Source organism: Cryptomeria japonica, chromosome 10 (assembly GCF_030272615.1).
Source record: "Cryptomeria japonica chromosome 10, Sugi_1.0, whole genome shotgun sequence".
Taxonomy (NCBI): domain Eukaryota; kingdom Viridiplantae; phylum Streptophyta; class Pinopsida; order Cupressales; family Cupressaceae; genus Cryptomeria; species Cryptomeria japonica.
In genome coordinates, this window is record NC_081414.1 from 855896334 (window position 1) to 855914423 (window position 18090).

Sequence of the window (18090 nt, forward strand, 5' to 3'; positions counted from 1 at the left end):
CCTAGATGCTCCACAAGAACCGACAGAGGAGATATTTGGTAATACTGAAACTATTGAGAAAGGTGTTGAAGTTAAGAAGCAGAAGAAGAAAAGAGACAAAGTAATGAAATATGCTTCGAAGTTTGTTGAAATTGTTAAAAAGGGCTCGTTGAAACTTGATCCGATGAAGGATGTTGCTGCACAAGAAAGAAAATCAGAACAGCAATCGGTAGCACATATTTCTCCTGTGGCTACCTCATCTGACTTTGACAATGATAAGGCAACTGAATTCAAAAGGGTGGACATAAAGAAAAGAAAACCCTCAGCGGCACCTGCTCCATCTCTGAAGAAATCAATAACACTTAGAAAGAAACAACAGGTTGTGAGAGAGCCCAGTGGTCAGAAGAAGAAAGTCACACCAAAGAAACAACCGGAACAAAAGGAACCGGACACTCTTTCACCGGAAGAGCTTATCAATGAAATTACTCAAGAAGGAAATCTCGGTAATGTTAATAAATTCTATCATTCTTTTAAGGATTCAGATAAGGATACTATTGAGGAAAGCATTATTATGTATCTGGATATATATAAGAAGGTTCTTATTGAGGTTATAGATGTTCTTCCTAATGATTTATACTTGAGACTTGAAGGAAAAAGAATGTCTATCATGGAGTTAGATAAGAAATTGAACGTTGAGGCTCTATTAGCTGTGCATCTTGTAAAGTCTAAGCAAGAAATAGATGATTTAATATCTGAAGCTAACAGGGCTTTTTTTTGAGTGGTCACCGACAAGTTAGTCTTATGGCCGACAAAGTAAAAGAGATTGCAGATGAAACAGCTGATAAGTGGGATATATTCTTTGTTGAGAAAGAGAAGAGAGAATTAAAACATAGACAAAAGGTTGACAAATCATTTACTAAAGTATATCAGAAAATAGATAAGGGTAAAGGTAAGGTTGGCAGTGTACCTGACATCATAGTTAAGGATAACTTACCGCCACTGGCATAGGACATAGGACACCCCTCTGGTAGTAGAAAAGGCACCGGTAGAAATGCAAAATGAGCCAGAAGAAGAGAAGTCAGAGGAAGTGAAAGCAGATAATGTTGATCCCGAGTCAGACATTCTATTCATAATGAATGTTAGCACTTGGGATATCAATATTGTATTGGATAAGGAAACTACAGAGGAAAAGAAATCTGAAGCTATAAATGTTGAGATCTCTAAGTCACCGGTCAAGACTGTTGACTCTTAACATTGAGATACCGACAGAAGAAGAAAAAGAACTAGACCAAAAATTATATGAACCGACAAAGAAATGAAAATAAGAGTGAAAATAAGGAAGAGAAAGTGGATAAAGAAGAGGTTAAGGATGGAAACAAGGAAGAAGAAGTGGTTAAGGCAACCAGACAGGTATCTGGAGAAGAGAAGAAAATTATTGCAGAACCTAGCACTCCTCCCAGTACATCAACTGTAGATTACAGACCGATAAGTTTTACTGGTGTATTACTAGATTCCATTAAGAAGATAACAAATGCAATGCCTTAGCATTTAAGGCTATTGATGATTCTTTACCAATTTTGCAGATGATTGCACCGACATGCAAGGTTGATCACATTTTTGGGTCTATAGGTAAATTGGACACATTGTCCAAATTACTTTCTTCTAATATTCAAACTGTAGATAAGATAAATGAGGAGACCATTCAGGAAAGAGTTAATAAGGAGAAGGATAACTTCTTTGACAAAATAATAAAGGACTTTAGAGGACAAATTGATTCGTTGTTACCAGCACTTAATTCCACCATTCTGGAATACAAAGAATTGTATAGGGAAGCATGCAAACCTCACCATCTAATAGAAGATATTGATGAGCAAATAAGGAAAACACAAAAAGAGATTGATGACATTGCTGAGACTATGATTGGTTCTTCGGAACTAACATCAGTTTTGGATCAAGAGATGTCTATTTATGCAGAGAAGATTGAGAAGTTGGAAAGAGAAAAGGCAAGCATGAGAATGAGAACCTGGGAGTTAAAGAACAAACTTGGTCCTAGATTGGATAACGTGTTAACACATCGGAATGAGCTAACCAAGGCAACTATTTAAGGAGAAAGATCACCAGAGCAATAGATGCATTATCTCATCAAGATGATCTCACAGACAGAGACTGTAATTTTTGACAGTACAAAGTTTTTGCAAGGTCTTAACTTGGTTTTGGTAGACATTTTTCAAATTGTACATAATCAGCTATAGGTTTCTCAGTAAATTTTGAATTTTTGATTCTTTTGACATTCTTTGTCATTGATGTCAAAGGGGGAGTAGTGTAATGAGAAAAATGTATAGAAGGAGATCATTTTCCAAGGGGGAGCACTCTTAGTTTTTGGATTTTTCTCATGAGTGTTGCCATCAATGCCAAAGGGGGAGATTGCTGGCATTATACACTCAGATGAGAATGCTTGATGTTGTCATTGATGGCAACCAACTGGTAACATGGGTTCACAAGTTATACCAACAATAGACTTCACCTACCAGCGTCGGCAGTTACAACAAGGGTTATTAACACCGACATCCAGTTACACTGACAATAGATCATATCGGCACTCTAAGCTGACTCGGAAATAATATTGTTTTGTATTGTAATTATATTTGTATAGCGGACATAATGTATTATAAAGACTCATATATGTATGAGATCTTATAGGTCATTTTGATAGGTAATTAGGTAATGAAATAAGCGAGATATGTGATGTTATAGGCTATGATGTTGAATAGTTGTTTATGCACTTTGATATATTTATTTTAAGAGCGAATAAAAGCATAGCAGAGCAAAGCAAGGTTCTGGCAGAGGTATCAAATAGAGCTTAAACTGGTACTGAATCTAGCATTGTGGATGCTAATTTGAAGCAATACATTGTTATTGGATTTAACCATCCAATTGTAGTAAGTGGGACTCCATTTTGTTGTTGAGCAGTGAGATCTAGGCAGCTAGCCTTCCTGCATGTGCAGGCCCCTATTGTACTAAGTAATATTTATTCATATTGGCCAGTGAGTAAATATTATGGGTCACAAATCCCACTGAGTTTTTTACCCTACCGGGTTTCCTCGCCAAAAATATATGTGTTATGGTGTGCATTGATGCGTATTCTTTTGTTTCTCTTTACTGCATTATTATTTTCTTACCGGTATATTAATTTGGGTTGTAAAGTTGCAAATAAGTTTAAATCTTTCATCCACTGGTTAGACATTGATTCACGCCCTCCCCCCCCTCTTAGTGTCTTTGGGACTAACCAAGTATCTAACAGAAGGAGATCATAACCAATTGATCGCTTCTTTAGTAGAGTGATTAGTGGAGCATTCATGATTGTTCCTGATGAAATATAAACCTGGGAAAGAAGGTTGCCCTATATTTTCTTAGTGGTAGGATAGTTGTTTGTTCTACATTTATGCGTTGACTTCTTTTAATATAATAAATCCTGCTCACCTATTCCTTTGGGACGTGTGTTAATCAATTGGAAGTTGGTTATAAGTTTTTATTATAAATAAAGGTCTCTATCTCCTCACAAGGGTAGACAGAGTGACCATAGAGTTAGTAGTATTCAGGTTTCCATACTTATATATACTGAAATCATTTTGAAATAAATAAGATAATGGTATTATGATCTTATCAATTGTTATCCGAGTATTGGATATTCTCACTCAAGGGGGGCCACTTGGTGAGTAGTTCCTATGCATTTGTTAGTTAATTTTTATATTGTTATAGTTGTTGTTTTGGTATTCAACTGTTCCTGCAGCTACTGGAAACAGTTCATGTGTTTGTTCCTGCAGCCAAAGCAGGTAGAGTAGTCCATGTCCATTGACTAGAACATTATCATTACTAACAGTTGCTTAAGTTGCTTTCAATTGTGAGTTTTGATAAAGTGTTAAGTCATTATGTTTCTGCATATTTCTTTTAGAAAATATCCTTTTCCTGCAATAGTATAGAATGACTTCAACTTGAGCTTAGTGCACATATAATGCCGACCCATTTCAAGTTCAAAACCCTGGTTGATAAAGTAAATGAACCTTTGCCACAAGAGATATAGCTTCTTAGTAAGGTTGTCCAATCCCTGAGCTGAGGTTTCAGAACCCAGTTACTATTCCAATTGCAAGGACCAACATTTTTGGCACTATTGTCGGGGATGGTTCCAAACTAAGAACCTATTGTAGCCATCAATGTTAATTCTTTTGGTTTGTTTTATGTTAAAAATTAGTTGTTAGAATTAATTCATAAAATTTGCATGCATAGAAGAAGAAGAGACGCATTAGGAAGATTTCTTCCCTCACAATCTGCTCTTAAAATAAGCCCAAATCAAGCCCCAAATATAAATCCTTTTGCTGAAGTTTTTGTGGAAGCTAGAAACCAAGGTGTTTTTTATTTAATAGAAGGAGACCTTTTTTTCTTAAACAAACCCCCTGAATAGAATAGTTTACCTTTGTTTCCTTATCAACCACAAATGGTAGCTCCTAGGGGAGGAGGTCCACCACCTCCTAATCCCACCTTTGAATTCCCTATTCCTAACCCGCATGATAATGTAAATTTGAGGAATATACTAGCCTTCTCTCTTCCAAAGTTCCATGGCTTGATTACACAAGATCCAAATACTTTTTTGTTCGAATTTGATATTCTCTACAGAAGCTATGATTATACTATTGATCTCCATAAACTTAATTTATTCCCTACTACTTTAAAAGAAGCTTCTCTTAGGTGGTTTATGAGTTTAGGCAAAGACGCATTAACTACCTGGGATGAAATGAAGGAAAAATTCTTGGAGAAGTATAAAGATTAATGCAGAGGAATTGATCAACATGGTGATGATATCTTTTGCATGACACAAAAAGAAAATGAAAGTCTAGAAGATTATCTTGAGAGGTTTCTTTTCAATATTAGGAAGTCTAAGAATAGCACCTTGAGTGAAGAATCCTTGAAATTGATTTTTCTAAGAGGTGTCAATGAGGACTATATTGAATCACTAGACCTCATGGGAGGAGGATACATTACTCAAGCTCAATAGGATGACATTAGGAAGATCTATCAAAAATACTCTAGGGCTTCTACCAAGAAAGGCATATACTATAGGCCTAGATCTTTAGTAGAAAAGGCATCTTCACAATAGTCTCAAGGATGGAGATAACTCATCTACTAAAGGATTTCAAGGAAGACATTATTAATAACATGGCTACTCAGTTGGATACACTTCAAGAAAAGAAGAAGCATGAAGAAGCAGAGGCAATGTTTGCTAAATTTTATCCTTATTGTAGGCAGAAGAAAAAGGACTGCAAATGTAAGCTTCTTGCTAAAATTGACAATCACCGAGCTCCTCCAAATTTCAAGCCAGTTTATGGAGATGATGAGCAGCTCTTCTATATTGCACAATGAAGGTCGTGGCCCCCAAGATAAGGTATTCCACAAGATCCATTATCTTTTCCTAGTCCTTATATGAATTCTTATGCACAAAATAATCAATGGCAACCTCCATATTCCCAAAACTTTGGGAACTATATACCTCAGGCTTGGAATAATTCACAAAATCCTTGGCCCAGTTATCAAAACCCTTCCTTTCAGTGGTAGCAATCACAAGGGAATTGGTCACAATCTCAAGGTCCATGGAAGCCATGCTAGAGTAATTGGCAGCAGTCACCTCAATGGAGGGGAGGTCAGCAATGGTCAAATCAATCCTCTAGTTTCTTGCAACCACCACAACAGTCCCAAAAACTAGCTTTAATGCCACCAGCTCCTAATGCTACTCTACCCAAGTCCACTCAATTGCTAACTCAGCCTATGCCAAATCCTAATAATGAACCTCAGCAACAACAACAAGTTTATCCAGCATCCTAATCAATACCCTGCATACTCTCATAGTGTAAGTGACATTCACTTGGGGTAGTAACAACTTTACTTGCCCCATCTCCTCCAGTTATAACCAAATTACCATTGAAGTAAATTGTACAAGATACTATACCTAACCAATCTATATATCCCAAATTGGTACCTCAATTTGAAACTTCAGGCACACTTATCAGAATACCTCAATTTCCTCAATAATTGCAGGTAGAAGTGACTAGGTAGCAAGACAACATAGCTTTTGATCTTATTAATCAGTTAAAATATATATGTGTAAATATTCCATTGTTCCAATCTATTAAGGATATTCCCATATATGGTAAGTCCATTAAAGAAGCATGTTTAAAGAAACCTAGATGGAAGGAAAAGGACCCACAAACAATCCATGTAATGGGACAACTGGTTGATATTATGTTAGGTAAAGTTATTGTCCCTAACTATTATGACCCTGGCAGTCCTATTGTGAAAGTGGTTATCAATGGAACTCAAATTAAGAATTCCCTGATAGATTTAGGAGCAGCTATAAATATTATGACCATTTTGAGGCCTCATAATGGTCACCCAATTTGGGTGAGGACCTAGATCCCATATTAGCTCATGTCAGAAATTCAATTTATTTTTTGACCAACAAGTATAAAAGGAGGTCTACCTCTCTCATTTTGATCCTAATCCAAAAATTCAAGATCTTAATTGCACTCTAGCAAATTTAAGTGAGCAACTAATCAGTCTTCTATCAAGCATTGGAGTATAAGTTCAAAGTTAAGATTCAAGTGTTGGAGATGACATTCATGTTCTATGTTTTAGGAAGACTATCTACATGAAACCCTACTTCCTTGTGAAGACAAAAAAAACTTCATTAAAGGTGTATCATTAGGTTTTCATTCATTTTCATCATTTCCCTCAAAAGGACAATATTTTATTGTAGTACTACATTTATATTTCAATTCTATTTCATGGTTAATTCCAAAATTAGGGTTTGACCTAAGGCAAACCCCTATTCCCAATATTTTCCCATTTTTCACTGTGTGTAGGAATAAGTATAGAGTTGCATTTTAGAGGAATGACAAGATTCATAGAGATGAACAAGTTCCCCTTTTGATGATAGAAAATTAGGAGACCAAGGCGACCATACCCACAATCCCAACAATTCAGGCCAAATTTCTAAGAACAAATATGAAACTTCATCTTTTCCTCAAATCTAGGTTTGTGACTTTGTACAACGATTATAGCTCACTATTTATTCATAATCTCGTCAATAATTCACTATTTTAACCTAATATTTAAATAATTCAAATTCAATTCAATTTTAGGGAAGGAAGAGCCCCATTTAGGAGGCCTAGAATTTGATCAGAGTCTTGGTCTATTAGGCTTAGATTTATCAAATTCCTACCTCTCCCTAATGTGATGGTAATTAAGCAAAAAATAGTGGTTTTGAATTATATTCTATAGTGAAACCCTAATTTTTCACCATTACAATTACAAAAGCCAAACCTTAGTGGCCTATGAGCTTAATTACAAACCAATTGAATGTGCCTGTTTAGATGTGGTCTTTAGAACTCAAAAACTTTGACACCACATGCTTAATCACAAAATAAATCTCATTGCTAAGATCGATCCCCTAAAATACTTGCTTTCAAAAGTAGCCCTCACAGGCAGACTGGCTAAATGGGTCATGATCCTAAGTGAATTTGATGTTGATTATGTGGATTAAAAAGCTATAAAAGGACTAGTCATTACTGATCAACTAGCAGAAGCATCCCTAACAGCAAATCATCCAATCATCACAGTGTTCCCCAATGATACTATCATGAGAGTTACTCTGACTACTACATGGAATTTATATTTTAATGGTTCTTGCACATAATAGGGAGAAGGGGAAGGCATTTTGTTTGTGACCCCAGATGGAGATTGTATACCTAAATCCTTTAAGTTGGCACTAGTACATTCAGGTCAAAATTTTGACAGCAAATCGTCAGAATTCTGACGCATTTTTGTCGCACTACCAACAAAAAAAGCCGTCGAAAACTTTTTGTCAGAAGTTCCAACTATCCTTGTGGTCATCACAATTCTGACATCAGCCCCATCCTTTTCGACAGCCACCATTGATACTCATACCTAGAAAGAATACCGTCTCGATCTCGGGCTACCATCAAAATTCTAACATCAAAGCATAAAAATTCTGACAGACGAGTGTCATCGAATGCACAACATCCTTGTCGGAACTCTCCTAGAGGCAGTCATAATTTTAACCCTTTGGCGTCTAAATTATGACGGCCTCCAGGAGAGTTCTGACGAGGATGTTGTGCATCCAACAACACTCCTCTGTCAGAATTTTTACGCTTTGATGTCGAAATTCCGACAATAGGCCGATTTTTTGAAAAAAAAATTTATAGAAAAAGATTGGCATTGGTATCTCTATTCTATCTCTCTTCTCTATCCCTCTCTACTATCTCTCTTCTCTCTCCCCTCTCTAGGTCTCTTTCTCCATCCTTCTCTTCTCTCCCTCTCTACTTCTCTTTATCTACCCTCTCCAGGTCATTATCTCTTCCTCTCACCCTCTCTCTCTCTCTCACCTCTAGTTTGTGCATATGAGCCTTTCAAACCCACTCGAGGGTGAAATAGCCCTAAGTTGGCCTTATTTTGAGGAAAAATGCAAACGTTTAAAGGATAAAATCAGTAATTTTCTACATTGCTGACCCTAATCTGTGCAAACCTTCTTGTTATTTGCACCTAAATCTATGCATGAGAGGATTCCAAACCCACTCAGCAAGAGAAGAGCACCTTAAGTCAGCTAGAAGGAAGGTAAATTCATGAATTTAATAAACAATTATTGGGTTGGCCGACCTATGGAGGTGAAATGAAGGCAAAGGTAAAAAGGAAGCATATAAAACAAAGATCAAATGCTCATCAAATTCAATTTGCAACCAATTAAGAGGAGAAGAATTAGGGAGCAGGTCTGTGAATTAGGGTATAAAATCAGATTAAATTTATTTGTGATGCATTATTTTTTTTTCATTTCATTCACGATATGTTCTTTCTTGCTTTCAGGATGTGAGGACTTCATTACAAGGAAAAGAACACCTTACCTAGCAAGTAGAGCATGCCAACATCATGCTTCAATGCAAGGATGAAGACACTTGATGAAAGGAGGCTTCAAGGCATGAAAGAGGACATTGGCATCATGGAGGGTTTTCACATCAATATCAACACCAAGATTCACGAGTTTAGGATGGCAACATGAGGAGCTAAACCTATTCAAAGCTTTCAACAATGCAATACAAAGGAAGGAGCATCTCAAGGTGCAAGGACAATGTCAAATGATGATCAAGATATTATGAGGATTCAACAAGGAAGAAACAGAAGACTATCTTGCATTCCCTTCGAAAATCCAAGAATAGCAATCAGTAGAATAAGGAGAAATCAATAAGGATTTCTCTAAAATGAAGGGATCTACAACATGATAGGCCATATGTAAGACATCAATCACCAATGATCAAGGTATTCAAGTCAGAGTTACAAAGGTGATCAAGGTTGGATAGATCAAGAATAAGTGGGTTCTACATCAAGCCTAGGCATTACAAAGTCTATATCAAACATATTCACCAAGGTGAATTACCCCACAAAGAGGTAGATTTTTTAATCTCAAAGAGGATTTCATCAAACCAAGCCATTCAAGTCAAGTATATGCAACATGAAGTTGAAGCAAGAATCATCGGTATGGAGATGCAACAAAAGGAGGACCAAGCATCATCAAACATATACTTCATTAAGCACACGGTCACATAAAAGGATCAAGAACTATCAGGAAGATGGAAGGACACAAACATGATCAAGTAGATAGTTTCAGAAGAATTAATCAAAAGCTAAGGACTTGATCATCTAGATGATACAATTTGGGAATATGTCCCACCACCTTCATCATGTTGAGAAAACTAGATAATGTTGAGTATCAAGAGATATTGCTCAATCACATAAGCTTTGTGATGATCGACTTGGCAAGTTGAGTTGGCATCCAATCATCATCAACCTATTCAAGTGAAGCCACATTGACATGTCCAAGTTCATCGTACTTGATTCATCTAATGAATGAGCTAGTGACACATTGCAATGCATCAAAGTTTGTTCAAGCATACGTAACCTATTTCCTCATTGGTTAGAATTCAAGGTGGACATGTGTCCTATTCAATGTAATTATTTAATTGGCTAGAATGGAGTTTGTTATAACAAGCCCTAATTAGGGTTTCACTATATTATCTCAACTATTGATTTGATAGTCAATCTGGGTCATTCATTATAATGGGGGTCTATAAAAGGCCTAGCCTTTTCATTTGTAAAGGTTAATAGTTGCTAGTCAACAATTAATAGTTCATTGATAACAGTTAGATAGCAAGTATAGTAGAGTAGGAGGAAAGAAAGAATTGTTGCCAAGACTTGTTGATTTTAATACATGATCTTCATTGAAGCATGGTGGATTTCTACGTGTAATTTCTACATGTTGCATGGCTTCTTGTTACTTCTCAAGTTTAGATAAAGTTCATATATTGCAATGGAGAAATGTGATGATTTCTTGATGGAATTCTTATTCATACTATTTGTAATTTGCTGGTTGTAAGTTGCAATGTACGGTTAGTCTGAACTTCATTAAGCATAAGTTCAATTGTGAATGTTCACTTAAATTGCGCTAGTTTTGGGTATTCGAATGAATGCTCATGATATGAAAACCCTTCGTTATTCCTTAGAAGATTGCATTAGTTTTTTGTACTTGTTTCTGCATGGTAAAGCAAAGCTTGATTATGGAATTCATCTATCAAATCATCATCCTTTATTGTCATTGTTCTTAGGATTAAATTAGATCTCTAAACCCTTTATCTCTTTTGTCTTTTATTTTCCAAGCAAGTTAGTGTAGAGTCCAAGTTCTAGTAGAGTTCAAGAAAAACGTAAGCCCCCTTGCGATTGCAGCAAAATCACACCATATTCACTAAGTCTATCCCATGCAATTAAGTTGCATAGTTCATATTGTAAACCTTGGAGTTGCTTTGATTGATCACTTTGTTTAGCATTCAAAGTTTCTTTGTTCAAGAGATGATAGAATACCTTGGTATTTTATTGTGTTCGCGGTGCATAAAAAAACATCAATAGGTGGTTCTAGATGAAAAATAGTTGTGGATTTACATGCATGTTTAGTGCATGATTCAAGGAGGTTGTTTGCAACTTTCTCGTTGAGGAGATGTTGGTATGAAATCATTAGTCCCTCATCATCTCTACAATATTTTCTTGATGGATTCCTTGACTAGTGGAATTGTTTGGCAAATCGGATTTGGAGTTGATTTGGTGTCTTTGTCTTGAGATCCATATGGTATTTCTTTGTATCTCAGTTTGCAAGTTATTGATGTGATGATGAGTTTTACATGCATCATTGTTTTAGATCTACAAGTTACGCAGTTGTATGGATTTAATCCACCCATTGGCTATAGTGAGATGACTTGAATGTGGATTGTCTATATCCACAAATCTATGGTCATTTGTGTATTGGTATGTTGCACTGGGATGGAAGGAAGGAATATTAGAGTAGCTAGATAGTTATATATTGCCACTCTTAGTGTGGGCCTCAGAGGGCATGATGCCAATCTTTTTTGGGGGGAGTTACCTCCCCATTTGATGGGGAAGTTGCAGCTTTTTGGACAAGACTTGGCTTTGATTGTGAAAGTTATGCTTGCATGATTATGAAAGGATATAAGTTTTACACGTAGGATCTAGATGCTTTCTTTCCTTACCTATGCGGGGAGAGATTTTCCTTCAAATCATGCCCAGCCGAGGTAAACCTCTTTGGAATAATAATAAGCAGCATTTCTTTAACAAATTAAATTATATATAAGAGCAGTATATGCATGGATTTACAAAAGTGTCATGCAGAATGTAGATCTATACCTTGTTACTTGAAAACAGAAGTTCTTCTCCGTGTTCATTTTTCCATGATATAACTTGACCTCGGGCAACCTTTTGACTGTCAAGAAGTGATTACCTCAGATGAAAGTAGTGATAAATGTCACTATCAACAAAAGAACAACCAATAAATGATAAATTTGCAGTGAGATCATAGTGCCTAAATCAGTCTAAAAGCTTATAAGGATCAAAACCAAGCCATATAAGCTTCAAGAACAATTTGAGAGCATCAAAGTCATCTACCAGAGATTAGAAATTGTCAAATCAATGACACATTCATATCAAGCATCTTTACTTTTTTGAAAAGTAGACCACATTTCAGATCTAGATGACACCATAATGACTTTGATTTCCTCTTGCAAGATATTCCTCCATCATGTATTGCTTCATCGAAGTTCAAATTTGTTTCTTCAAGGACTCTTAATGATTCTCTATATAGGATTCTTCGTGTCTATGAGATCCACTTCATTGGGAGGCCTACTTAAACATTTCACATCTGTTTGTGGACTCTCACCTTTCAAACATTTCACATCTTATAATTGAGCTTCGCTTTGTTTCGAGAATAGTTTAATATTCTCTACTTAACAGGGCCAACCATGTGAAGGTGGAAGCTCATTTGGCCCCTCCCCCCCCCTAACATCACTCTAAATTCCCCATTAACATCTAACATTCATTCATTCTTTCATTCATTCTTTCATCCATTATTAAAATATAACATTCATTCATTATCACATAACATTCATTAACACATAACATTCATTAACACATAAAATTCATTAACTTTCATTAAAACGCAACATTCATCAATAATCATCAACACATATCATTCATGAACATTCATTAGCACATAATTACATTCATTACACATAAAAATCAGTCATTATCAAATAAGGTAGATTACAATCATTTCTTTCTTTGTTTTTTCTTTGAAGCTATGAAAAGACTAAGTGGAACATCGGTTTCTTCATCATTTCCCCCATCTTCAGATGTTCTGCCCTCTTCTTGAGCTCTTGATGTATGCCTAGTCCTATACAAAGGACGAGGATGCTAAACCAAAGGGGGGTCCTCTGCAATAACAAAGAATTGGGTTAAATTCAAAACGTTTTTTATTATTGTTACAAGTATTTCATTAATTTAAAGAACACAACCGTTACACTCTTTAGCTGATGGGGCCACATCATCTTCCACATCATATTGTCTAGCCTCAACCTCGACATGTTGAGCACCCTCTAGATCCTCTGGAGTTGAAATACAAAACGTTACATTAATCAATACACCAATTGCAATTAAATGTGTTTAAAGGAATAACAGTGGTCCTCTTTACCTAATTGGGGAACATCACGTTCCTGATATTGTCTACCTGGATCACGCTCCACTTGGTCACCACCAACTACATGCTCTAAAATATTAACAATAAAGGTTACATTAAATTACTACACTAATTTTCAATTTAAGATGTTTAATTGTATTAATAATTACATAAAAAAATTTGAATAGCAAATGAATACCTCCACTACTAGGATGCACATCCAGACCTTCATGTACAGGTTTTGTTCCACAATTATCATGCTGCATTCCAATGTCACGCGCAATGTTATCATTGCTTGCTTATTTAAAAAAAATATAGTCACTTTATGTTGAAACTTAACATCAAATAGATTATTGGTTAAGTATTCAATTTGAAATAATGTTCATTTAGCTTAATTACCGTTGTGACAGATGCATCAGAATCTCATGTTTGCCCACTCAATTCTTGTAGTCGTTCAGCAATAGCTATATAGCCTTGCTGGTAGCCAATTCTCTTGTCATCTTCCATGGGCGCTCTATTGAATTCAGAGCCCTGCATTTTTGCTTAGTATTGTGAATTTTGCTTGTATTGTTTGATCAAAAAAAAATTGTTTACAATTTATAAATATTTTGATGTGATACTTAATTTACTGATTCTTACAATTCATGCAGCAAGTTTCATATAACCACCAGAGCCGAGTTTGTGTTGCCCATGCTTTTCCTGTCTTGCCTTGGTTGCCTTTGACGTGTCACTCAATCTATGAAAAGTTTGAAATATGTTAGATTATATAAATATAATGAATAATTAGTACATATTCACATTCTTAATAGTATCACATACCTTCTTCTAGCGTCTGGTGGTGTATTTCCTTTTTTCCTTTCAATTCTCTCCTTTGCATCCAAAATCAGGTCCTTCCACTCCCTCTCTAGAATCATGGGGGGACGCTCATACTTTACGTTCTTCTCTAAATGTGTCCTATATTGGTCCCTCACATACTTTAGATATGTGCCAACTTTTTCTAGGAGCTTAGCCTTGTCGAATGTGTCATTTCCAAACAACCCTACCATACGGTTTGTGAGTTCATCTTTTAACTTTTTTTCTTGGTCATTCCACCTTTAAAGCAAAAACAAAGCTGTTAGATTTAGAGAGAAACTGAAGCTACCTTTGATATAGTTCAAGAAATGGATAAAAGGAAAACTATTCTAGCAATGATATGAAATCAAAATAGTGGATAAGGATTAGTTCACGTATGATGTTCCACCTTTTATGTATGGTGGGCCCAAATATCTACAATGAAATGTCATTAAGATTTTTATAAAAAATATCATTTCCTACAAAAAAAAAAAGGGATCATTAGTCCAAAATGAGTGATCAGTAAGTAAATTACAATTAGACTATATATAATAATATTTTTAAAGTACCTAGAACCTTCTGTATCTTCAAGGGAATCAATTCTTCGTCGCTCACCACCAATGTGGCCTACAACATTCCCGTACTAGCAATACGGGGAGATCCAGGAAATGATGGTATGTTATCAGTAGTACTCGCCTCTAGAGCATCCTCATGTGCATCTCCTGCCATAGTAAATGAATCCACTATGAAATGCCTCCAAGAAAGAACACTTCAAGGGTAATAAACACATAATGAAAGAGAGAGAAAAAAAGGGATCTACCACTAGTGGGCGGGTCAACACGAGCCAGTGCAATAGATGATGTCTGCATGCTACGTGTTGCCAACATTGCAGTCAGCAATACAGTTGGGCTCGACCTCGGACCCATGTCAGCACCTGAAGAGTAATACATTAAATATGTAAAACATTAAAAAAACAAGTTCACAAGTCCAAAGGAGTGGTTTTAATATATAGAACATGGTCATCACCTGAACTACTCGCAATACCCTAATCATCGCCACCAGGATGATGAGGCCCTATAAATTTCTGTAAAAACAACACATACATATTTTAGTTAATGACATAAAAGAGATAAAAATATAAACCATTATTGAACTTTTGTTATGATTAAAGCTTTCATTACTGCTTACTTGCAAGTTTTCCATTGTCATCAACAATAGTTGCACCCTCTTTGTTATCTCATCAGTCTAAGGACTTATGGTTGCCAAATCAACAATCTCTTGCCTAATTTTTATAATATTCTTTTGTACAAATTGCATAGAGTTTGCGCTAAGTGCGATGTCATCGGCGCATAACACTGTCGAGCCCCCCACATCTCTATGGAGGTGCTGAGGTACTGTAGGTTCCTTTCCCTTATCCTGAACATCCGTTTGTGACAAGAATATAATTAACACTATCAAAATTACTTCAAAACACTCAAGAAAAGATCATAATGTAACAGTTTTCTTCTATCTAATTTGTACAATTACAATGAGGTTTACCTGCTCCATAGAAGTGTCAATACCTACACCCCTATCTATGCTATGTGGTGGATCCATGTGGTCCTGTGACAAAGAAAAAATATAAAAACGTTAGCGAAATGAAACCAATAGACTTAGCAAAAAAACTTAATAATACAATGGTTTATTGGATTCATTAATTGGAAGTTGGCTTAAATGGTATATATATAGTACATACCACCCCCATGATTAGCAGCTCTTCCCCTGCACTTATTGATTTTATCGCACATACAAACACACAATTTCCCTCACGTGCCTCAAATATGCAATTGGGTTGCTTATTAGTTGACCCAGGTCATGTACTATTTATAAAACCTGCAATATTCCCCATTGCTTTTGGCCTTCCATCAATGTATACAGCCACTTGTTTACTTTGATCATTATCTTTTTGTCGTATATAATTGGCTGACAGTGCATACCTACGCATACTTTTTTAATATCGAACAATTTGCATCCAATCATTATAATTGTAACAAGGTCCAACAAACTCCATCAATTCAGCAACTTTGTTGTAACAGACCTTTATGCTGTCCATGGAAAATATGCCCAAACCATGTAATGACGAAGGTGCTATGCGATATATCCTCTCATTAACACAAAAATTAGTGTTTATTGGAGGAAGTTCCTTGGGTACACATTGTTTTAGTAGATGTTTGTACCTCAAGGGCACCTCAATGTCGCCTTTGGTCTCATCATCATAAGAACATGACCCCCCGTGAGCAAGAAAAAATTCCATGCGTTTATTGAATTTTCTTCTAATCTTTTGACCTCTAGTTGATCTCCCTATTTGAGATCTACTACATGTCTCACTTTCCTCTTCTATTCCTACATTTCCCTCACTCGAGGAAGACACATCTAACAAATACCTATTTGGTGATACCTGTGCACCATCAAATGAGAGAGTTAGTTGGTAATGAGAGAGATATTTTGCAAATGAGGGTAATATTGATGAAGAAGTCGGCCATAAAGTTGATGTTGAGATAAAAATTTGAGTAAGTCCAACTGGGGCCTCAAGTGTTGATAATTGTATTAGATTTGCTGCTAATGTTGAGGTTTGAAAAACTGAGGAAGTTTGTTTTTCTTGTAATTTTTAAAAAATATATTATTTCTATAAGGTGTATTGACTTATACCTGTCGATCCATGAGACTGTGTAGGATCCTCGTCAAAGGGGTTCAGGTTCTTGCACCAACAATTGAACATCATAAGCATTACATTTGTAATTTGATAAACAATAAATACTGCAATATCATAAGCATCATAAGCATCACATATGTATCATCATATATGTATTTGAGCATCATAAGAATCACATATGTATCATCATAAACATGTAATCCATCACATACGTATCATAAATCACCATCCATCACATAGCTAATAAGTAGTCCACATTCCATAAATAAACACAAAGTTCAAAAAATGTCACATGTATCATCATAAGCATGTAATCCATCACATATGTATTTTAAATCACCATCTATCACATAGCTAGAGGTGCATGATGAATTAATTAAGTAATGGCATTAGAATTCAAAACATATGAATTATTTATGTAACCATATAAGTCAAATCAATTTCTATCAAGATATCAATATTAAATAGATAATATAATAATCGCATCTCATACATTTCATTCATGTCATTGATCTTCTTCTTCATCCAACTCATCATCATGACCATCATCATCATCATCATCATCATCATCATCCTTGTCATTGTCGTCATCATCATCATCATCATCGTCATTGTGTTCGTCATCGTCATCATCATCACCATCACTAACACCATCACCATCACCATCACCACCATCATCAGCAACAGCACCATCATCATCATCAGCTTCTTCTTCGTGTACATTTCCGTCAGGAACATCATCGAGTAACTGTCGATTGTGATCATCTATAACATCTTCTACTTCTTCGGTATCTTCTTCTTCCATCACATTATACATTATTGGCCTTCCTCTTGGATCATGTCTAACAACAAATGACCAACCCTGTTTATGTGGAACCTCCGAGTAAAATACCTACTCACATTGACTTGGAAGAACATAGGACTCATCCCCAACTTGTTCAAACGACCTTGTATTAACCATTGTAAATCCATTATCATGTTCGATAACAGTTCTATTAGGATCATTTATATTCAGTCACAACCTATACCATTTGATGACGAACAGAACTAATTTGAAGGAATTAAAGTCACACTCAAGTATATCATCCAAAATGCCATTGTATCGATTTTGAGACACTTGAGGATGTATGTCGTTTCTAGATGAAATATTGGTCACCTCAAAGACTACAGTTATCCTAGAATCACAAGTATTCTTTGTGTCATCCAACTGTTTGATGCGAAATTTATGACCATTGCAGCACATAGCTTGTGGTGTTTGACCTACAATATGTCTAACATATTAAAATTATTGCATCATGAGTTGATAAACATACGGGTGATTAATAAAATTATACGTACTTGTTGATCTCTTAAACCATATGCTAAATCAATTTCCCTTTGTGTAACATTGGAATCTCCATTACGATGAGCTTCTTTAACCAATGAAGCAACACCATCCCATGTTAATGCGCAACCA